Here is a 16995-nt window from a genome sequence, read left to right as displayed (position 1 = left end):
TTTGCCTTTGCAGCCCTCTTGTTCAATGGTTGGAACATTCCATTTTTATGACCTGAGTTTTCTTAAAATGTGCTGCCACCACGATGCGCAGCTTTTTTCCGTTTACAAACAAACGAAAACTAAAGAGTTTCACTATCTTAAAGACTTTTGGCTGCATGACACTGTAGGTGCACGAGAAATGATATTGTTACAGACACTGAGCTTATTGTGTGTGGATACTAAGACAAGCTTGTGTTTTTTTTACTGTTAAAAGAAAGTTACACGTCAAGCCCCAGTGGCCTAATGGATAAGGCACTGGCCTCCTAAGCCAGGGATTGTGGGTTCAAGTCCCATCTGGGGTGCACCCGCGTGTTGAAGGTGCTTGAACTTGAGTATGGCACTCAAATTTAGCATCCCCCAAATGTAATATTTTATTCGCTGATGAGATTATGTGAGGTTTAATCATGGAGACAAGTAGTTGTATAAACCTAACAGGGTTTTTCACTAAAGTGAAAATGATCAGGAATTTCAAGTGCATTTCAATTTAAAGGACCAAGTGGACAATTTTCTCCAAGTTACCTACGCCTTCAGTTCAGCTGCGTCGGACTTGATTTTAAAATTCACTTTAAATTCTGGACAATTCTCAATTCAGTGAATATATCTGTACGATTATAAAATTGCCACATGAAACTTGCATTCAACTAATTAGAAGTTAACTGAGAACACATGGACAGCGTAGGTTTGGGTGAAAACACAGAAGTTGCAGAACAAGCAACTTGCTCTAGTGGCGCAATCGGTTAGCGCGCGGTACTTATAAGGCAGTATCTGTTGAGCAATGCCGAGGTTGTGAGTTCAAGCCTCACCTAGAGCAGTTTTTGCATTTGCTTTTCATTGGTTTATCTGCAAGGTCCAGCACGTTGTCTCCAACCAGCTATCAACGCCTCACCAGTCCAACAGGATGTAAATGGATTCTATTTTGTCCCTCTGTTTGCCCTTGTTTTTATTTGCTCTTAAATTCATCGTACTATTTTTGTTAGGGATTGCCTTTTTTTTTAGTAGAAGTGTTATCTTGGGCAATTTTTGTCCAAGGGGCGGAGCTTAAGCAAAGTTCCACTTCAGTTGCTAAGCGGATTTACTGACAATCCATCAGTGAAAAGAATGCAACTAAAGGACAAACTGTATACACCACAGACAGAGGAGAACAAAATAGCTGTGCCCAAATATTGAGAGTCGGCGCAATGGAGAAAACATGATAAATATAGATTGAGGCAAGTGGTAAGGTGGATAGTAGACGATACAAGGGGTATAAGGAAAAGAAAATTGAAAAGAAAAAAGTTGCATGTCGTACTTGTTTTGCCTTTGCAGCCCTCTTGTTCAATGGTTGGAACATTCCATTTTTATGACCTGAGTTTTCTTAAAATGTGCTGCCACCACGATGCGCAGCTTTTTTCCGTTTACAAACAAACGAAAACTAAAGAGTTTCACTATCTTAAAGACTTTTGGCTGCATGACACTGTAGGTGCAAGAGAAATGATATTGTTACAGACACTGGGCTTATTGTGTGTGGATACTAAGACAAGCTTGTGTTTTTTTTACTGTTAAAAGAAAGTTACACGTCAAGCCCCAGTGGCCTAATGGATAAGGAACTGGCCTCCTAAGCCAGGGATTGTGGGTTCATGTCCCATCTGGGGTGCACCCGCGTGTTGAAGGTGCTTGAACTTGAGTATGGCACTCAAATTTAGCATGCACCAAATGTAATATTTTATTCGCTGATGAGATTATGTGAGGTTTAATCATGGAGACAAGTAGTTGTGTAAACCTAACAGGGTTTTTCACTAAAGTGAAAATGATCAGGAATTTCAAGTGCATTTCAATTTAAAGGACCAAGTGGACAATTTTCTCCAAGTTACCTATGCCTTCAGTTCAGCTGCGTCGGCCTTGATTTTAAAATTCACTTTAAATTCTGGACAATTCTCAATTCAGTGAATATATCTGTACGATTATGAAATTGCCACATGAAACTTGCATTCAACTAATTAGAAGTTAACTGAGAACACATGGACAGCGTAGGTTTGGGTGAAAACACAGAAGTTGCAGAACAAGCAACTTGCTCTAGTGGCGCAATCGGTTAGCGCGCGGTACTTATAAGGCAGTATCTGTTGAGCAATGCCGAGGTTGTGAGTTCAAGCCTCACCTAGAGCAGTTTTTGCATTTGCTTTTCATTGGTTTATCTGCAAGGTCCAGCACGTTGTCTCCAACCAGCTATCAACGCCTCACCAGTCCAACAGGATGTAAATGGATTCTATTTTGTCCCTCTGTTTGCCCTTGTTTTTATTTGCTCTTAAATTCATTGTACTATTTTTGTTAGGGATTGCCTTTTTTTTTAGTAGAAGTGTTATCTTGGGCAATTTTTGTCCAAGGGGCGGAGCTTAAGCAAAGTTCCACTTCAGTTGCTAAGCGGATTTACTGACAATCCATCAGTGAAAAGAATGCAACTAAAGGACAAACTGTATACACCACAGACAGAGGAGAACAAAATAGCTGTGCCCAAATATTGAGAGTCGGCGCAATGGAGAAAACATGATAAATATAGATTGAGGCAAGTGGTAAGGTGGATAGTAGACGATACAAGAGGTATAAGGAAAAGAAAATTGAAAAGAAAAAAGTTGCATGTCGTACTTGTTTTGCCTTTGCAGCCCTCTTGTTCAATGGTTGGAACATTCCATTTTTATGACCTGAGTTTTCTTAAAATGTGCTGCCACCACGATGCGCATCTTTTTTCCGTTTACAAACAAACGAAAACTAAAGAGTTTCACTATCTTAAAGACTTTTGGCTGCATGACACTGTAGGTGCAAGAGAAATGATATTGTTACAGACACTGGGCTTATTGTGTGTGGATACTAAGACAAGCTTGTGTTTTTTTTACTGTTAAAAGAAAGTTACACGTCAAGCCCCAGTGGCCTAATGGATAAGGCACTGGCCTCCTAAGCCAGGGATTGTGGGTTCAAGTCCCATCTGGGGTGCACCCGTGTGTTGAAGGTGCTTGAACTTGAGTATGGCACTCAAATTTAGCATCCCCCAAATGTAATATTTTATTCGCTGATGAGATTATGTGAGGTTTAATCATGGAGACAAGTAGTTGTGTAAACCTTACAGGGTTTTTCACTAAAGTGAAAATGATCAGGAATTTCAAGTGTATTTCAATTTAAAGGACCAAGTGGACAATTTTCTCCAAGTTACCTACGCCTTCAGTTCAGCTGCGTCGGCCTTGATTTTAAAATTCACTTTAAATTCTGGACAATTCTCAATTCAGTGAATATATCTGTACGATTATGAAATTGCCACATGAAACTTGCATTCAACTAATTAGAAGTTAACTGAGAACACATGGACAGCGTAGGTTTGGGTGAAAACACAGAAGTTGCAGAACAAGCAACTTGCTCTAGTGGCGCAATCGGTTAGCGCGCGGTACTTATAAGGCAGTATCTGTTGAGCAATGCCGAGGTTGTGAGTTCAAGCCTCACCTAGAGCAGTTTTTGCATTTGCTTTTCATTGGTTTATCTGCAAGGTCCAGCACGTTGTCTCCAACCAGCTATCAACGCCTCACCAGTCCAACAGGATGTAAATGGATTCTATTTTGTCCCTCTGTTTGCCCTTGTTTTTATTTGCTCTTAAATTCATCGTACTATTTTTGTTAGGGATTGCCTTTTTTTTTAGTAGAAGTGTTATCTTGGGCAATTTTTGTCCAAGGGGCGGAGCTTAAGCAAAGTTCCACTTCAGTTGCTAAGCGGATTTACTGACAATCCATCAGTGAAAAGAATGCAACTAAAGGACAAACTGTATACACCACAGACAGAGGAGAACAAAATAGCTGTGCCCAAATATTGAGAGTCGGCGCAATGGAGAAAACATGATAAATATAGATTGAGGCAAGTGGTAAGGTGGATAGTAGACGATACAAGGGGTATAAGGAAAAGAAAATTGAAAAGAAAAAAGTTGCATGTCGTACTTGTTTTGCCTTTGCAGCCCTCTTGTTCAATGGTTGGAACATTCCATTTTTATGACCTGAGTTTTCTTAAAATGTGCTGCCACCACGATGCGCATCTTTTTTCCGTTTACAAACAAACGAAAACTAAAGAGTTTCACTATCTTAAAGACTTTTGGCTGCATGACACTGTAGGTGCACGAGAAATGATATTGTTACAGACACTGAGCTTATTGTGTGTGGATACTAAGACAAGCTTGTGTTTTTTTTACTGTTAAAAGAAAGTTACACGTCAAGCCCCAGTGGCCTAATGGATAAGGCACTGGCCTCCTAAGCCAGGGATTGTGGGTTCAAGTCCCATCTGGGGTGCACCCGCGTGTTGAAGGTGCATGAACTTGAGTATGGCACTCAAATTTAGCATCCCCCAAATGTAATATTTTATTCGCTGATGAGATTATGTGAGGTTTAATCATGGAGACAAGTAGTTGTGTAAACCTTACAGGGTTTTTCACTAAAGTGAAAATGATCAGGAATTTCAAGTGTATTTCAATTTAAAGGACCAAGTGGACAATTTTCTCCAAGTTACCTACGCCTTCAGTTCAGCTGCGTCGGCCTTGATTTTAAAATTCACTTTAAATTCTGGACAATTCTCAATTCAGTGAATATATCTGTACGATTATGAAATTGCCACATGAATCTTGCATTCAACTAATTAGAAGTTAACTGAGAACACATGGACAGCGCAGGTTTGGGTGAAAACACAGAAGTTGTAGAACAAGCAACTTGCTCTAGTGGCGCAATCGGTTAGCGCGCGGTACTTATAAGGCAGTATCTGTTGAGCAATGCCGAGGTTGTGAGTTCAAGACTCACCTAGAGAAGTTTTTGCATTTGCTTTTCATTGGTTTATCTGCAAGGTCCAGCACGTTGTCTCCAACCAGCTCTCAACGCCTCACCAGTCCAACAGGATGTAAATGGATTCTATTTTGTCCCTCTGTTTGCCCTTGTTTTTATTTGCTCTTAAATTCATCGTACTATTTTTGTTAGGGATTGCCTTTTTTTTTAGTAGAAGTGTTATCTTGGGCAATTTTTGTCCAAGGGGCGGAGCTTAAGCAAAGTTCCACTTCGGTTGCTAAGCGGATTTACTGACAATCCATCAGTGAAAAGAATGCAACTAAAGGACAAACTGTATACACCACAGACAGAGGAGAACAAAATAGCTGTGCCCAAATATTGAGAGTCGGCGCAAGGGAGAAAACATGATAAATATAGATTGAGGCAAGTGGTAAAGTGGATAGTAGACGATACAAGGGGTATAAGGAAAAGAAAATTGAAAAGAAAAAAGTTGCATGTCGTACTTGTTTTGCCTTTGCAGCCCTCTTGTTCAATGGTTGGAACATTCCATTTTTATGACCTGAGTTTTCTTAAAATGTGCTTCCACCACGATGCGCATCTTTTTTCCGTTTACAAACAAACGAAAACTAAAGAGTTTCACTATCTTAAAGACTTTTGGCTGCATGACACTGTAGGTGCAAGAGAAATGATATTGTTACAGACACTGGGCTTATTGTGTGTGGATACTAAGACAAGCTTGTGTTTTTTTTTACTGTTAAAAGAAAGTTACACGTCAAGCCCCAGTGGCCTAATGGATAAGGCACTGGCCTCCTAAGCCAGGGATTGTGGGTTCAAGTCCCATCTGGGGTGCACCCGCGTGTTGAAGGTGCTTGAACTTGAGTATGGCACTCAAATTTAGCATCCCCCAAATGTAATATTTTATTCGCTGATGAGATTATGTGAGGTTTAATCATGGAGACAAGTAGTTGTGTAAACCTTACAGGGTTTTTCACTAAAGTGAAAATGATCAGGAATTTCAAGTGTATTTCAATTTAAAGGACCAAGTGGACAATTTTCTCCAAGTTACCTACGCCTTCAGTTCAGCTGCGTCGGCCTTGATTTTAAAATTCACTTTAAATTCTGGACAATTCTCAATTCAGTGAATATATCTGTACGATTATGAAATTGCCACATGAAACTTGCATTCAACTAATTAGAAGTTAATTGAGAACACATGGACAGCGCAGGTTTGGGTGAAAACACAGAAGTTGCAGAACAAGCAACTTGCTCTAGTGGCGCAATCGGTTAGCGCGCGGTACTTATAAGACAGTATCTGTTGAGCAATGCCGAGGTTGTGAGTTCAAGCCTCACCTAGAGCAGTTTTTGCATTTGCTTTTCATTGGTTTATCTGCAAGGTCCAGCACGTTGTCTCCAACCAGCTATCAACGCCTCACCAGTCCAACAGGATGTAAATGGATTCTATTTTGTCCCTCTGTTTGCCCTTGTTTTTATTTGCTCTTAAATTCATCGTACTATTTTTGTTAGGGATTGCCTTTTTTTTTAGTAGAAGTGTTATCTTGGGCAATTTTTGTCCAAGGGGCGGAGCTTAAGCAAAGTTCCACTTCGGTTGCTAAGCGGATTTACTGACAATCCATCAGTGAAAAGAATGCAACTAAAGGACAAACTGTATACACCACAGACAGAGGAGAACAAAATAGCTGTGCCCAAATATTGAGAGTCGGCGCAAGGGAGAAAACATGATAAATATAGATTGAGGCAAGTGGTAAGGTGGATAGTAGACGATACAAGGGGTATAAGGAAAAGAAAATTGAAAAGAAAAAAGTTGCATGTCGTACTTGTTTTGCCTTTGCAGCCCTCTTGTTCAATGGTTGGAACATTCCATTTTTATGACCTGAGTTTTCTTAAAATGTGCTGCCACCACGATGCGCATCTTTTTTCCGTTTACAAACAAACGAAAACTAAAGAGTTTCACTATCTTAAAGACTTTTGGCTGCATGACACTGTAGGTGCACGAGAAATGATATTGTTACAGACACTGAGCTTATTGTGTGTGGATACTAAGACAAGCTTGTGTTTTTTTTACTGTTAAAAGAAAGTTACACGTCAAGCCCCAGTGGCCTAATGGATAAGGCACTGGCCTCCTAAGCCAGGGATTGTGGGTTCAAGTCCCATCTGGGGTGCACCCGCGTGTTGAAGGTGCTTGAACTTGAGTATGGCACTCAAATTTAGCATGCACCAAATGTAATATTTTATTCGCTGATGAGATTATGTGAGGTTTAATCATGGAGACAAGTAGTTGTGTAAACCTAACAGGGTTTTTCACTAAAGTGAAAATGATCAGGAATTTCAAGTGCATTTCAATTTAAAGGACCAAGTGGACAATTTTCTCCAAGTTACCTATGCCTTCAGTTCAGCTGCGTCGGCCTTGATTTTAAAATTCACTTTAAATTCTGGACAATTCTCAATTCAGTGAATATATCTGTACGATTATGAAATTGCCACATGAAACTTGCATTCAACTAATTAGAAGTTAACTGAGAACACATGGACAGCGTAGGTTTGGGTGAAAACACAGAAGTTGCAGAACAAGCAACTTGCTCTAGTGGCGCAATCGGTTAGCGCGCGGTACTTATAAGGCAGTATCTGTTGAGCAATGCCGAGGTTGTGAGTTCAAGCCTCACCTAGAGCAGTTTTTGCATTTGCTTTTCATTGGTTTATCTGCAAGATCCAGCACGTTGTCTCCAACCAGCTATCAACGCCTCACCAGTCCAACAGGATGTAAATGGATTCTATTTTGTCCCTCTGTTTGCCCTTGTTTTTATTTGCTCTTAAATTCATCGTACTATTTTTGTTAGGGATTGCCTTTTTTTTTAGTAGAAGTGTTATCTTGGGCAATTTTTGTCCAAGGGGCGGAGCTTAAGCAAAGTTCCACTTCAGTTGCTAAGCGGATTTACTGACAATCCATCAGTGAAAAGAATGCAACTAAAGGACAAACTGTATACACCACAGACAGAGGAGAACAAAATAGCTGTGCCCAAATATTGAGAGTCGGCGCAATGGAGAAAACATGATAAATATAGATTGAGGCAAGTGGTAAGGTGGATAGTAGACGATACAAGGGGTATAAGGAAAAGAAAATTGAAAAGAAAAAAGTTGCATGTCGTACTTGTTTTGCCTTTGCAGCCCTCTTGTTCAATGGTTGGAACATTCCATTTTTATGACCTGAGTTTTCTTAAAATGTGCTGCCACCACGATGCGCATCTTTTTTCCGTTTACAAACAAACGAAAACTAAAGAGTTTCACTATCTTAAAGACTTTTGGCTGCATGACACTGTAGGTGCACGAGAAATGATATTGTTACAGACACTGAGCTTATTGTGTGTGGATACTAAGACAAGCTTGTGTTTTTTTTACTGTTAAAAGAAAGTTACACGTCAAGCCCCAGTGGCCTAATGGATAAGGCACTGGCCTCCTAAGCCAGGGATTGTGGGTTCAAGTCCCATCTGGGGTGCACCCGCGTGTTGAAGGTGCATGAACTTGAGTATGGCACTCAAATTTAGCATCCCCCAAATGTAATATTTTATTCGCTGATGAGATTATGTGAGGTTTAATCATGGAGACAAGTAGTTGTGTAAACCTTACAGGGTTTTTCACTAAAGTGAAAATGATCAGGAATTTCAAGTGTATTTCAATTTAAAGGACCAAGTGGACAATTTTCTCCAAGTTACCTAAGCCTTCAGTTCAGCTGCGTCGGCCTTGATTTTAAAATTCACTTTAAATTCTGGACAATTCTCAATTCAGTGAATATATCTGTACGATTATGAAATTGCCACATGAATCTTGCATTCAACTAATTAGAAGTTAACTGAGAACACATGGACAGCGCAGGTTTGGGTGAAAACACAGAAGTTGTAGAACAAGCAACTTGCTCTAGTGGCGCAATCGGTTAGCGCGCGGTACTTATAAGGCAGTATCTGTTGAGCAATGCCGAGGTTGTGAGTTCAAGACTCACCTAGAGAAGTTTTTGCATTTGCTTTTCATTGGTTTATCTGCAAGGTCCAGCACGTTGTCTCCAACCAGCTCTCAACGCCTCACCAGTCCAACAGGATGTAAATGGATTCTATTTTGTCCCTCTGTTTGCCCTTGATTTTATTTGCTCTTAAATTCATCGTACTATTTTTGTTAGGGATTGCCTTTTTTTTAGTAGAAGTGTTATCTTGGGCAATTTTTGTCCAAGGGGCGGAGCTTAAGCAAAGTTCCACTTCGGTTGCTAAGCGGATTTACTGACAATCCATCAGTGAAAAGAATGCAACTAAAGGACAAACTGTATACACCACAGACAGAGGAGAACAAAATAGCTGTGCCCAAATATTGAGAGTCGGCGCAAGGGAGAAAACATGATAAATATAGATTGAGGCAAGTGGTAAGGTGGATAGTAGACGATACAAGGGGTATAAGGAAAAGAAAATTGAAAAGAAAAAAGTTGCATGTCGTACTTGTTTTGCCTTTGCAGCCCTCTTGTTCAATGGTTGGAACATTCCATTTTTATGACCTGAGTTTTCTTAAAATGTGCTTCCACCACGATGCGCATCTTTTTTCCGTTTACAAACAAACGAAAACTAAAGAGTTTCACTATCTTAAAGACTTTTGGCTGCATGACACTGTAGGTGCAAGAGAAATGATATTGTTACAGACACTGGGCTTATTGTGTGTGGATACTAAGACAAGCTTGTGTTTTTTTTTACTGTTAAAAGAAAGTTACACGTCAAGCCCCAGTGGCCTAATGGATAAGGCACTGGCCTCCTAAGCCAGGGATTGTGGGTTCAAGTCCCATCTGGGGTGCACCCGCGTGTTGAAGGTGCTTGAACTTGAGTATGGCACTCAAATTTAGCATCCCCCAAATGTAATATTTTATTCGCTGATGAGATTATGTGAGGTTTAATCATGGAGACAAGTAGTTGTGTAAACCTTACAGGGTTTTTCACTAAAGTGAAAATGATCAGGAATTTCAAGTGTATTTCAATTTAAAGGACCAAGTGGACAATTTTCTCCAAGTTACCTACGCCTTCAGTTCAGCTGCGTCGGCCTTGATTTTAAAATTCACTTTAAATTCTGGACAATTCTCAATTCAGTGAATATATCTGTACGATTATGAAATTGCCACATGAAACTTGCATTCAACTAATTAGAAGTTAATTGAGAACACATGGACAGCGCAGGTTTGGGTGAAAACACAGAAGTTGCAGAACAAGCAACTTGCTCTAGTGGCGCAATCGGTTAGCGCGCGGTACTTATAAGACAGTATCTGTTGAGCAATGCCGAGGTTGTGAGTTCAAGCCTCACCTAGAGCAGTTTTTGCATTTGCTTTTCATTGGTTTATCTGCAAGGTCCAGCACGTTGTCTCCAACCAGCTATCAACGCCTCACCAGTCCAACAGGATGTAAATGGATTCTATTTTGTCCCTCTGTTTGCCCTTGTTTTTATTTGCTCTTAAATTCATCGTACTATTTTTGTTAGGGATTGCCTTTTTTTTTAGTAGAAGTGTTATCTTGGGCAATTTTTGTCCAAGGGGCGGAGCTTAAGCAAAGTTCCACTTCGGTTGCTAAGCGGATTTACTGACAATCCATCAGTGAAAAGAATGCAACTAAAGGACAAACTGTATACACCACAGACAGAGGAGAACAAAATAGCTGTGCCCAAATATTGAGAGTCGGCGCAAGGGAGAAAACATGATAAATATAGATTGAGGCAAGTGGTAAGGTGGATAGTAGACGATACAAGGGGTATAAGGAAAAGAAAATTGAAAAGAAAAAAGTTGCATGTCGTACTTGTTTTGCCTTTGCAGCCCTCTTGTTCAATGGTTGGAACATTCCATTTTTATGACCTGAGTTTTCTTAAAATGTGCTGCCACCACGATGCGCATCTTTTTTCCGTTTACAAACAAACGAAAACTAAAGAGTTTCACTATCTTAAAGACTTTTGGCTGCATGACACTGTAGGTGCACGAGAAATGATATTGTTACAGACACTGAGCTTATTGTGTGTGGATACTAAGACAAGCTTGTGTTTTTTTTACTGTTAAAAGAAAGTTACACGTCAAGCCCCAGTGGCCTAATGGATAAGGCACTGGCCTCCTAAGCCAGGGATTGTGGGTTCAAGTCCCATCTGGGGTGCACCCGCGTGTTGAAGGTGCTTGAACTTGAGTATGGCACTCAAATTTAGCATGCACCAAATGTAATATTTTATTCGCTGATGAGATTATGTGAGGTTTAATCATGGAGACAAGTAGTTGTGTAAACCTAACAGGGTTTTTCACTAAAGTGAAAATGATCAGGAATTTCAAGTGCATTTCAATTTAAAGGACCAAGTGGACAATTTTCTCCAAGTTACCTATGCCTTCAGTTCAGCTGCGTCGGCCTTGATTTTAAAATTCACTTTAAATTCTGGACAATTCTCAATTCAGTGAATATATCTGTACGATTATGAAATTGCCACATGAAAATTGCATTCAACTAATTAGAAGTTAACTGAGAACACATGGACAGCGTAGGTTTGGGTGAAAACACAGAAGTTGCAGAACAAGCAACTTGCTCTAGTGGCGCAATCGGTTAGCGCGCGGTACTTATAAGGCAGTATCTGTTGAGCAATGCCGAGGTTGTGAGTTCAAGCCTCACCTAGAGCAGTTTTTGCATTTGCTTTTCATTGGTTTATCTGCAAGATCCAGCACGTTGTCTCCAACCAGCTCTCAACGCCTCACCAGTCCAACAGGATGTAAATGGATTCTATTTTGTCCCTCTGTTTGCCCTTGTTTTTATTTGCTCTTAAATTCATCGTACTATTTTTGTTAGGGATTGCCTTTTTTTTTAGTAGAAGTGTTATCTTGGGCAATTTTTGTCCAAGGGGCGGAGCTTAAGCAAAGTTCCACTTCGGTTGCTAAGCGGATTTACTGACAATCCATCAGTGAAAAGAATGCAACTAAAGGACAAACTGTATACACCACAGACAGAGGAGAACAAAATAGCTGTGCCCAAATATTGAGAGTCGGCGCAAGGGAGAAAACATGATAAATATAGATTGAGGCAAGTGGTAAGGTGGATAGTAGACGATACAAGGGGTATAAGGAAAAGAAAATTGAAAAGAAAAAAGTTGCATGTCGTACTTGTTTTGCCTTTGCAGCCCTCTTGTTCAATGGTTGGAACATTCCATTTTTATGACCTGAGTTTTCTTAAAATGTGCTTCCACCACGATGCGCATCTTTTTTCCGTTTACAAACAAACGAAAACTAAAGAGTTTCACTATCTTAAAGACTTTTGGCTGCATGACACTGTAGGTGCAAGAGAAATGATATTGTTACAGACACTGGGCTTATTGTGTGTGGATACTAAGACAAGCTTGTGTTTTTTTTACTGTTAAAAGAAAGTTACACGTCAAGCCCCAGTGGCCTAATGGATAAGGCACTGGCCTCCTAAGCCAGGGATTGTGGGTTCAAGTCCCATCTGGGGTGCACCCGCGTGTTGAAGGTGCTTGAACTTGAGTATGGCACTCAAATTTAGCATGCACCAAATGTAATATTTTATTCGCTGATGAGATTATGTGAGGTTTAATCATGGAGACAAGTAGTTGTGTAAACCTAACAGGGTTTTTCACTAAAGTGAAAATGATCAGGAATTTCAAGTGCATTTCAATTTAAAGGACCAAGTGGACAATTTTCTCCAAGTTACCTACGCCTTCAGTTCAGCTGCGTCGGCCTTGATTTTAAAATTCACTTTAAATTCTGGACAATTCTCAATTCAGTGAATATATCTGTACGATTATGAAATTGCCACATGAATCTTGCATTCAACTAATTAGAAGTTAACTGAGAACACATGGACAGCGCAGGTTTGGGTGAAAACACAGAAGTTGTAGAACAAGCAACTTGCTCTAGTGGCGCAATCGGCTAGCGCGCGGTACTTATAAGGCAGTATCTGTTGAGCAATGCCGAGGTTGTGAGTTCAAGACTCACCTAGAGAAGTTTTTGCATTTGCTTTTCATTGGTTTATCTGCAAGGTCCAGCACGTTGTCTCCAACCAGCTCTCAACGCCTCACCAGTCCAACAGGATGTAAATGGATTCTATTTTGTCCCTCTGTTTGCCCTTGTTTTTATTTGCTCTTAAATTCATCGTACTATTTTTGTTAGGGATTGCCTTTTTTTTTAGTAGAAGTGTTATCTTGGGCAATTTTTGTCCAAGGGGCGGAGCTTAAGCAAAGTTCCACTTCGGTTGCTAAGCGGATTTACTGACAATCCATCAGTGAAAAGAATGCAACTAAAGGACAAACTGTATACACCACAGACAGAGGAGAACAAAATAGCTGTGCCCAAATATTGAGAGTCGGCGCAAGGGAGAAAACATGATAAATATAGATTGAGGCAAGTGGTAAGGTGGATAGTAGACGATACAAGGGGTATAAGGAAAAGAAAATTGAAAAGAAAAAAGTTGCATGTCGTACTTGTTTTGCCTTTGCAGCCCTCTTGTTCAATGGTTGGAACATTCCATTTTTATGACCTGAGTTTTCTTAAAATGTGCTGCCACCACGATGCGCATCTTTTTTCCGTTTACAAACAAACGAAAACTAAAGAGTTTCACTATCTTAAAGACTTTTGGCTGCATGACACTGTAGGTGCAAGAGAAATGATATTGTTACAGACACTGGGCTTATTGTGTGTGGATACTAAGACAAGCTTGTGTTTTTTTTAATGTTTAAAGAAAGTTACACGTCAAGCCCCAGTGGCCTAATGGATAAGGCACTGGCCTCCTAAGCCAGGGATTGTGGGTTCAAGTCCCATCTGGGGTGTTGAAGTTGCTTGAACTTGAGTATGGCACTCAAATTTAGCATCCCCCAAATGTAATATTTTATTCCGCTGATGAGATTATGTGAGGTTTAATCATGGAGACAAGTAGTTGTATAAACCTAACAGGGTTTTTCACTAAAGTGAAAATGATCAGGAATTTCAAGTGCATTTCAATTTAAAGGACCAAGTGGACAATTTTCTCCAAGTTACCTACGCCTTCAGTTCAGCTGCGTCGGACTTGATTTTAAAATTCACTTTAAATTCTGGACAATTCTCAATTCAGTGAATATATCTGTACGATTATGAAATTGCCACATGAAACTTGCATTCAACTAATTAGAAGTTAACTGAGAACACATGGACAGCGTAGGTTTGGGTGAAAACACAGAAGTTGCAGAACAAGCAACTTGCTCTAGTGGCGCAATCGGTTAGCGCGCGGTACTTATAAGGCAGTATCTGTTGAGCAATGCCGAGGTTGTGAGTTCAAGCCTCACCTAGAGCAGTTTTTGCATTTGCTTTTCATTGGTTTATCTGCAAGGTCCAGCACGTTGTCTCCAACCAGCTCTCAACGCCTCACCAGTCCAACAGGATGTAAATGGATTCTATTTTGTCCCTCTGTTTGCCCTTGTTTTTATTTGCTCTTAAATTCATCGTACTATTTTTGTTAGGGATTGCCTTTTTTTTTAGTAGAAGTGTTATCTTGGGCAATTTTTGTCCAAGGGGCGGAGCTTAAGCAAAGTTCCACTTCAGTTGCTAAGCGGATTTACTGACAATCCATCAGTGAAAAGAATGCAACTAAAGGACAAACTGTATACACCACAGACAGAGGAGAACAAAATAGCTGTGCCCAAATATTGAGAGTCGGCGCAATGGAGAAAACATGATAAATATAGATTGAGGCAAGTGGTAAGGTGGATAGTAGACGATACAAGGGGTATAAGGAAAAGAAAATTGAAAAGAAAAAAGTTGCATGTCGTACTTGTTTTGCCTTTGCAGCCCTCTTGTTCAATGGTTGGAACATTCCATTTTTATGACCTGAGTTTTCTTAAAATGTGCTGCCACCACGATGCGCATCTTTTTTCCGTTTACAAACAAACGAAAACTAAAGAGTTTCACTATCTTAAAGACTTTTGGCTGCATGACACTGTAGGTGCACGAGAAATGATATTGTTACAGACACTGAGCTTATTGTGTGTGGATACTAAGACAAGCTTGTGTTTTTTTTACTGTTAAAAGAAAGTTACACGTCAAGCCCCAGTGGCCTAATGGATAAGGCACTGGCCTCCTAAGCCAGGGATTGTGGGTTCAAGTCCCATCTGGGGTGCACCCGCGTGTTGAAGGTGCTTGAACTTGAGTATGGCACTCAAATTTAGCATGCACCAAATGTAATATTTTATTCGCTGATGAGATTATGTGAGGTTTAATCATGGAGACAAGTAGTTGTGTAAACCTTACAGGGTTTTTCACTAAAGTGAAAATGATCAGGAATTTCAAGTGTATTTCAATTTAAAAGACCAAGTGGACAATTTTCTCCAAGTTACCTACGCCTTCAGTTCAGCTGCGTCGGCCTTGATTTTAAAATTCACTTTAAATTCTGGACAATTCTCAATTCAGTGAATATATCTGTACGATTATGAAATTGCCACATGAAACTTGCATTCAACTAATTAGAAGTTAATTGAGAACACATGGACAGCGCAGGTTTGGGTGAAAACACAGAAGTGGCAGAACAAGCAACTTGCTCTAGTGGCGCAATCGGTTAGTGCGCGGTACTTATAAGGCAGTATCTGTTGAGCAATGCCGAGGTTGTGAGTTCAAGCCTCACCTAGAGCAGTTTTTGCATTTGCTTTTCATTGGTTTATCTGCAAGGTCCAGCACGTTGTCTCCAACCAGCTCTCAACGCCTCACCAGTCCAACAGGATGTAAATGGATTCTATTTTGTCCCTCTGTTTGCCCTTGTTTTTATTTGCTCTTAAATTCATCGTACTATTTTTGTTAGGGATTGCCTTTTTTTTTAGTAGAAGTGTTATCTTGGGCAATTTTTGTCCAAGGGGTGGAGCTTAAGCAAAGTTCCACTTCGGTTGCTAAGCGGATTTACTGACAATCCATCAGTGAAAAGAATGCAACTAAAGGACAAACTGTATACACCACAGACAGAGGAGAACAAAATAGCTGTGCCCAAATATTGAGAGTCGGCGCAAGGGAGAAAACATGATAAATATAGATTGAGGCAAGTGGTAAGGTGGATAGTAGACGATACAAGGGGTATAAGGAAAAGAAAATTGAAAAGAAAAAAGTTGCATGTCGTACTTGTTTTGCCTTTGCAGCCCTCTTGTTCAATGGTTGGAACATTCCATTTTTATGACCTGAGTTTTCTTAAAATGTGCTGCCACCACGATGCGCATCTTTTTTCCGTTTACAAACAAACGAAAACTAAAGAGTTTCACTATCTTAAAGACTTTTGGCTGCATGACACTGTAGGTGCAAGAGAAATGATATTGTTACAGACACTGGGCTTATTGTGTGTGGATACTAAGACAAGCTTGTGTTTTTTTTACTGTTAAAAGAAAGTTACACGTCAAGCCCCAGTGGCCTAATGGATAAGGCACTGGCCTCCTAAGCCAGGGATTGTGGGTTCAAGTCCCATCTGGGGTGCACCCGCGTGTTGAAGGTGCATGAACTTGAGTATGGCACTCAAATTTAGCATCCCCCAAATGTAATATTTTATTCGCTGATGAGATTATGTGAGGTTTAATCATGGAGACAAGTAGTTGTGTAAACCTTACAGGGTTTTTCACTAAAGTGAAAATGATCAGGAATTTCAAGTGTATTTCAATTTAAAAGACCAAGTGGACAATTTTCTCCAAGTTACCTACGCCTTCAGTTCAGCTGCGTCGGCCTTGATTTTAAAATTCACTTTAAATTCTGGACAATTCTCAATTCAGTGAATATATCTGTACGATTATGAAATTGCCACATGAAACTTGCATTCAACTAATTAGAAGTTAATTGAGAACACATGGACAGCGCAGGTTTGGGTGAAAACACAGAAGTGGCAGAACAAGCAACTTGCTCTAGTGGCGCAATCGGTTAGCGCGCGGTACTTATAAGGCAGTATCTGTTGAGCAATGCCGAGGTTGTGAGTTCAAGCCTCACCTAGAGCAGTTTTTGCATTTGCTTTTCATTGGTTTATCTGCAAGGTCCAGCACGTTGTCTCCAACCAGCTCTCAACGCCTCACCAGTCCAACAGGATGTAAATGGATTCTATTTTGTCCCTCTGTTTGCCCTTGTTTTTATTTGCTCTTAAATTCATCGTACTATTTTTGTTAGGGATTGCCTTTTTTT

General features: G+C 40.1%; 24 non-coding genes across 24 annotated transcripts; all 24 read left to right on the top strand.

Annotated features, from left to right (window-relative positions):
- Positions 1–268: 268 nt before the first annotated feature.
- Positions 269–341, top strand: TRNAR-CCU (transfer RNA arginine (anticodon CCU)). Its single transcript has one exon. It is a non-coding gene; the product is annotated as a tRNA-Arg (tRNA).
- A 416-nt stretch (positions 342–757) lies between these two features.
- On the top strand, positions 758–850 carry TRNAI-UAU (transfer RNA isoleucine (anticodon UAU)). Its single transcript is given in 2 exon segments — positions 758–795; positions 815–850. It is a non-coding gene; the product is annotated as a tRNA-Ile (tRNA).
- Positions 851–2088: 1238 nt separating this feature from the next.
- Positions 2089–2181, top strand: TRNAI-UAU (transfer RNA isoleucine (anticodon UAU)). Its single transcript is given in 2 exon segments — positions 2089–2126; positions 2146–2181. It is a non-coding gene; the product is annotated as a tRNA-Ile (tRNA).
- Positions 2182–2930: 749 nt separating this feature from the next.
- Positions 2931–3003, top strand: TRNAR-CCU (transfer RNA arginine (anticodon CCU)). Its single transcript has one exon. It is a non-coding gene; the product is annotated as a tRNA-Arg (tRNA).
- Positions 3004–3419: 416 nt separating this feature from the next.
- Positions 3420–3512, top strand: TRNAI-UAU (transfer RNA isoleucine (anticodon UAU)). The gene is given in 2 exon segments: positions 3420–3457; positions 3477–3512. It is a non-coding gene; the product is annotated as a tRNA-Ile (tRNA).
- Positions 3513–4261: 749 nt separating this feature from the next.
- TRNAR-CCU (transfer RNA arginine (anticodon CCU)) lies at positions 4262–4334 on the top strand. Its single transcript has one exon. It is a non-coding gene; the product is annotated as a tRNA-Arg (tRNA).
- Positions 4335–4750: 416 nt separating this feature from the next.
- TRNAI-UAU (transfer RNA isoleucine (anticodon UAU)) lies at positions 4751–4843 on the top strand. The gene is given in 2 exon segments: positions 4751–4788; positions 4808–4843. It is a non-coding gene; the product is annotated as a tRNA-Ile (tRNA).
- A 750-nt stretch (positions 4844–5593) lies between these two features.
- TRNAR-CCU (transfer RNA arginine (anticodon CCU)) lies at positions 5594–5666 on the top strand. Its single transcript has one exon. It is a non-coding gene; the product is annotated as a tRNA-Arg (tRNA).
- Positions 5667–6082: 416 nt separating this feature from the next.
- Positions 6083–6175, top strand: TRNAI-UAU (transfer RNA isoleucine (anticodon UAU)). Its single transcript is given in 2 exon segments — positions 6083–6120; positions 6140–6175. It is a non-coding gene; the product is annotated as a tRNA-Ile (tRNA).
- Positions 6176–6924: 749 nt separating this feature from the next.
- Positions 6925–6997, top strand: TRNAR-CCU (transfer RNA arginine (anticodon CCU)). The gene has a single exon. It is a non-coding gene; the product is annotated as a tRNA-Arg (tRNA).
- A 416-nt stretch (positions 6998–7413) lies between these two features.
- TRNAI-UAU (transfer RNA isoleucine (anticodon UAU)) lies at positions 7414–7506 on the top strand. Its single transcript is given in 2 exon segments — positions 7414–7451; positions 7471–7506. It is a non-coding gene; the product is annotated as a tRNA-Ile (tRNA).
- Positions 7507–8255: 749 nt separating this feature from the next.
- Positions 8256–8328, top strand: TRNAR-CCU (transfer RNA arginine (anticodon CCU)). Its single transcript has one exon. It is a non-coding gene; the product is annotated as a tRNA-Arg (tRNA).
- Positions 8329–8744: 416 nt separating this feature from the next.
- TRNAI-UAU (transfer RNA isoleucine (anticodon UAU)) lies at positions 8745–8837 on the top strand. The gene is given in 2 exon segments: positions 8745–8782; positions 8802–8837. It is a non-coding gene; the product is annotated as a tRNA-Ile (tRNA).
- A 749-nt stretch (positions 8838–9586) lies between these two features.
- TRNAR-CCU (transfer RNA arginine (anticodon CCU)) lies at positions 9587–9659 on the top strand. Its single transcript has one exon. It is a non-coding gene; the product is annotated as a tRNA-Arg (tRNA).
- A 416-nt stretch (positions 9660–10075) lies between these two features.
- TRNAI-UAU (transfer RNA isoleucine (anticodon UAU)) lies at positions 10076–10168 on the top strand. The gene is given in 2 exon segments: positions 10076–10113; positions 10133–10168. It is a non-coding gene; the product is annotated as a tRNA-Ile (tRNA).
- A 749-nt stretch (positions 10169–10917) lies between these two features.
- On the top strand, positions 10918–10990 carry TRNAR-CCU (transfer RNA arginine (anticodon CCU)). The gene has a single exon. It is a non-coding gene; the product is annotated as a tRNA-Arg (tRNA).
- A 416-nt stretch (positions 10991–11406) lies between these two features.
- TRNAI-UAU (transfer RNA isoleucine (anticodon UAU)) lies at positions 11407–11499 on the top strand. Its single transcript is given in 2 exon segments — positions 11407–11444; positions 11464–11499. It is a non-coding gene; the product is annotated as a tRNA-Ile (tRNA).
- Positions 11500–12248: 749 nt separating this feature from the next.
- Positions 12249–12321, top strand: TRNAR-CCU (transfer RNA arginine (anticodon CCU)). Its single transcript has one exon. It is a non-coding gene; the product is annotated as a tRNA-Arg (tRNA).
- Positions 12322–13579: 1258 nt separating this feature from the next.
- On the top strand, positions 13580–13652 carry TRNAR-CCU (transfer RNA arginine (anticodon CCU)). Its single transcript has one exon. It is a non-coding gene; the product is annotated as a tRNA-Arg (tRNA).
- A 407-nt stretch (positions 13653–14059) lies between these two features.
- TRNAI-UAU (transfer RNA isoleucine (anticodon UAU)) lies at positions 14060–14152 on the top strand. The gene is given in 2 exon segments: positions 14060–14097; positions 14117–14152. It is a non-coding gene; the product is annotated as a tRNA-Ile (tRNA).
- Positions 14153–14901: 749 nt separating this feature from the next.
- On the top strand, positions 14902–14974 carry TRNAR-CCU (transfer RNA arginine (anticodon CCU)). The gene has a single exon. It is a non-coding gene; the product is annotated as a tRNA-Arg (tRNA).
- Positions 14975–15390: 416 nt separating this feature from the next.
- Positions 15391–15483, top strand: TRNAI-UAU (transfer RNA isoleucine (anticodon UAU)). Its single transcript is given in 2 exon segments — positions 15391–15428; positions 15448–15483. It is a non-coding gene; the product is annotated as a tRNA-Ile (tRNA).
- Positions 15484–16232: 749 nt separating this feature from the next.
- Positions 16233–16305, top strand: TRNAR-CCU (transfer RNA arginine (anticodon CCU)). The gene has a single exon. It is a non-coding gene; the product is annotated as a tRNA-Arg (tRNA).
- A 416-nt stretch (positions 16306–16721) lies between these two features.
- TRNAI-UAU (transfer RNA isoleucine (anticodon UAU)) lies at positions 16722–16814 on the top strand. The gene is given in 2 exon segments: positions 16722–16759; positions 16779–16814. It is a non-coding gene; the product is annotated as a tRNA-Ile (tRNA).
- Positions 16815–16995: the final 181 nt, after the last annotated feature.

Source organism: Pelobates fuscus, chromosome 6 (genome assembly GCF_036172605.1).
Source record: "Pelobates fuscus isolate aPelFus1 chromosome 6, aPelFus1.pri, whole genome shotgun sequence".
Classification (NCBI taxonomy): domain Eukaryota; kingdom Metazoa; phylum Chordata; class Amphibia; order Anura; family Pelobatidae; genus Pelobates; species Pelobates fuscus.
This window is presented reverse-complemented; position numbering and strand designations above follow the sequence as displayed.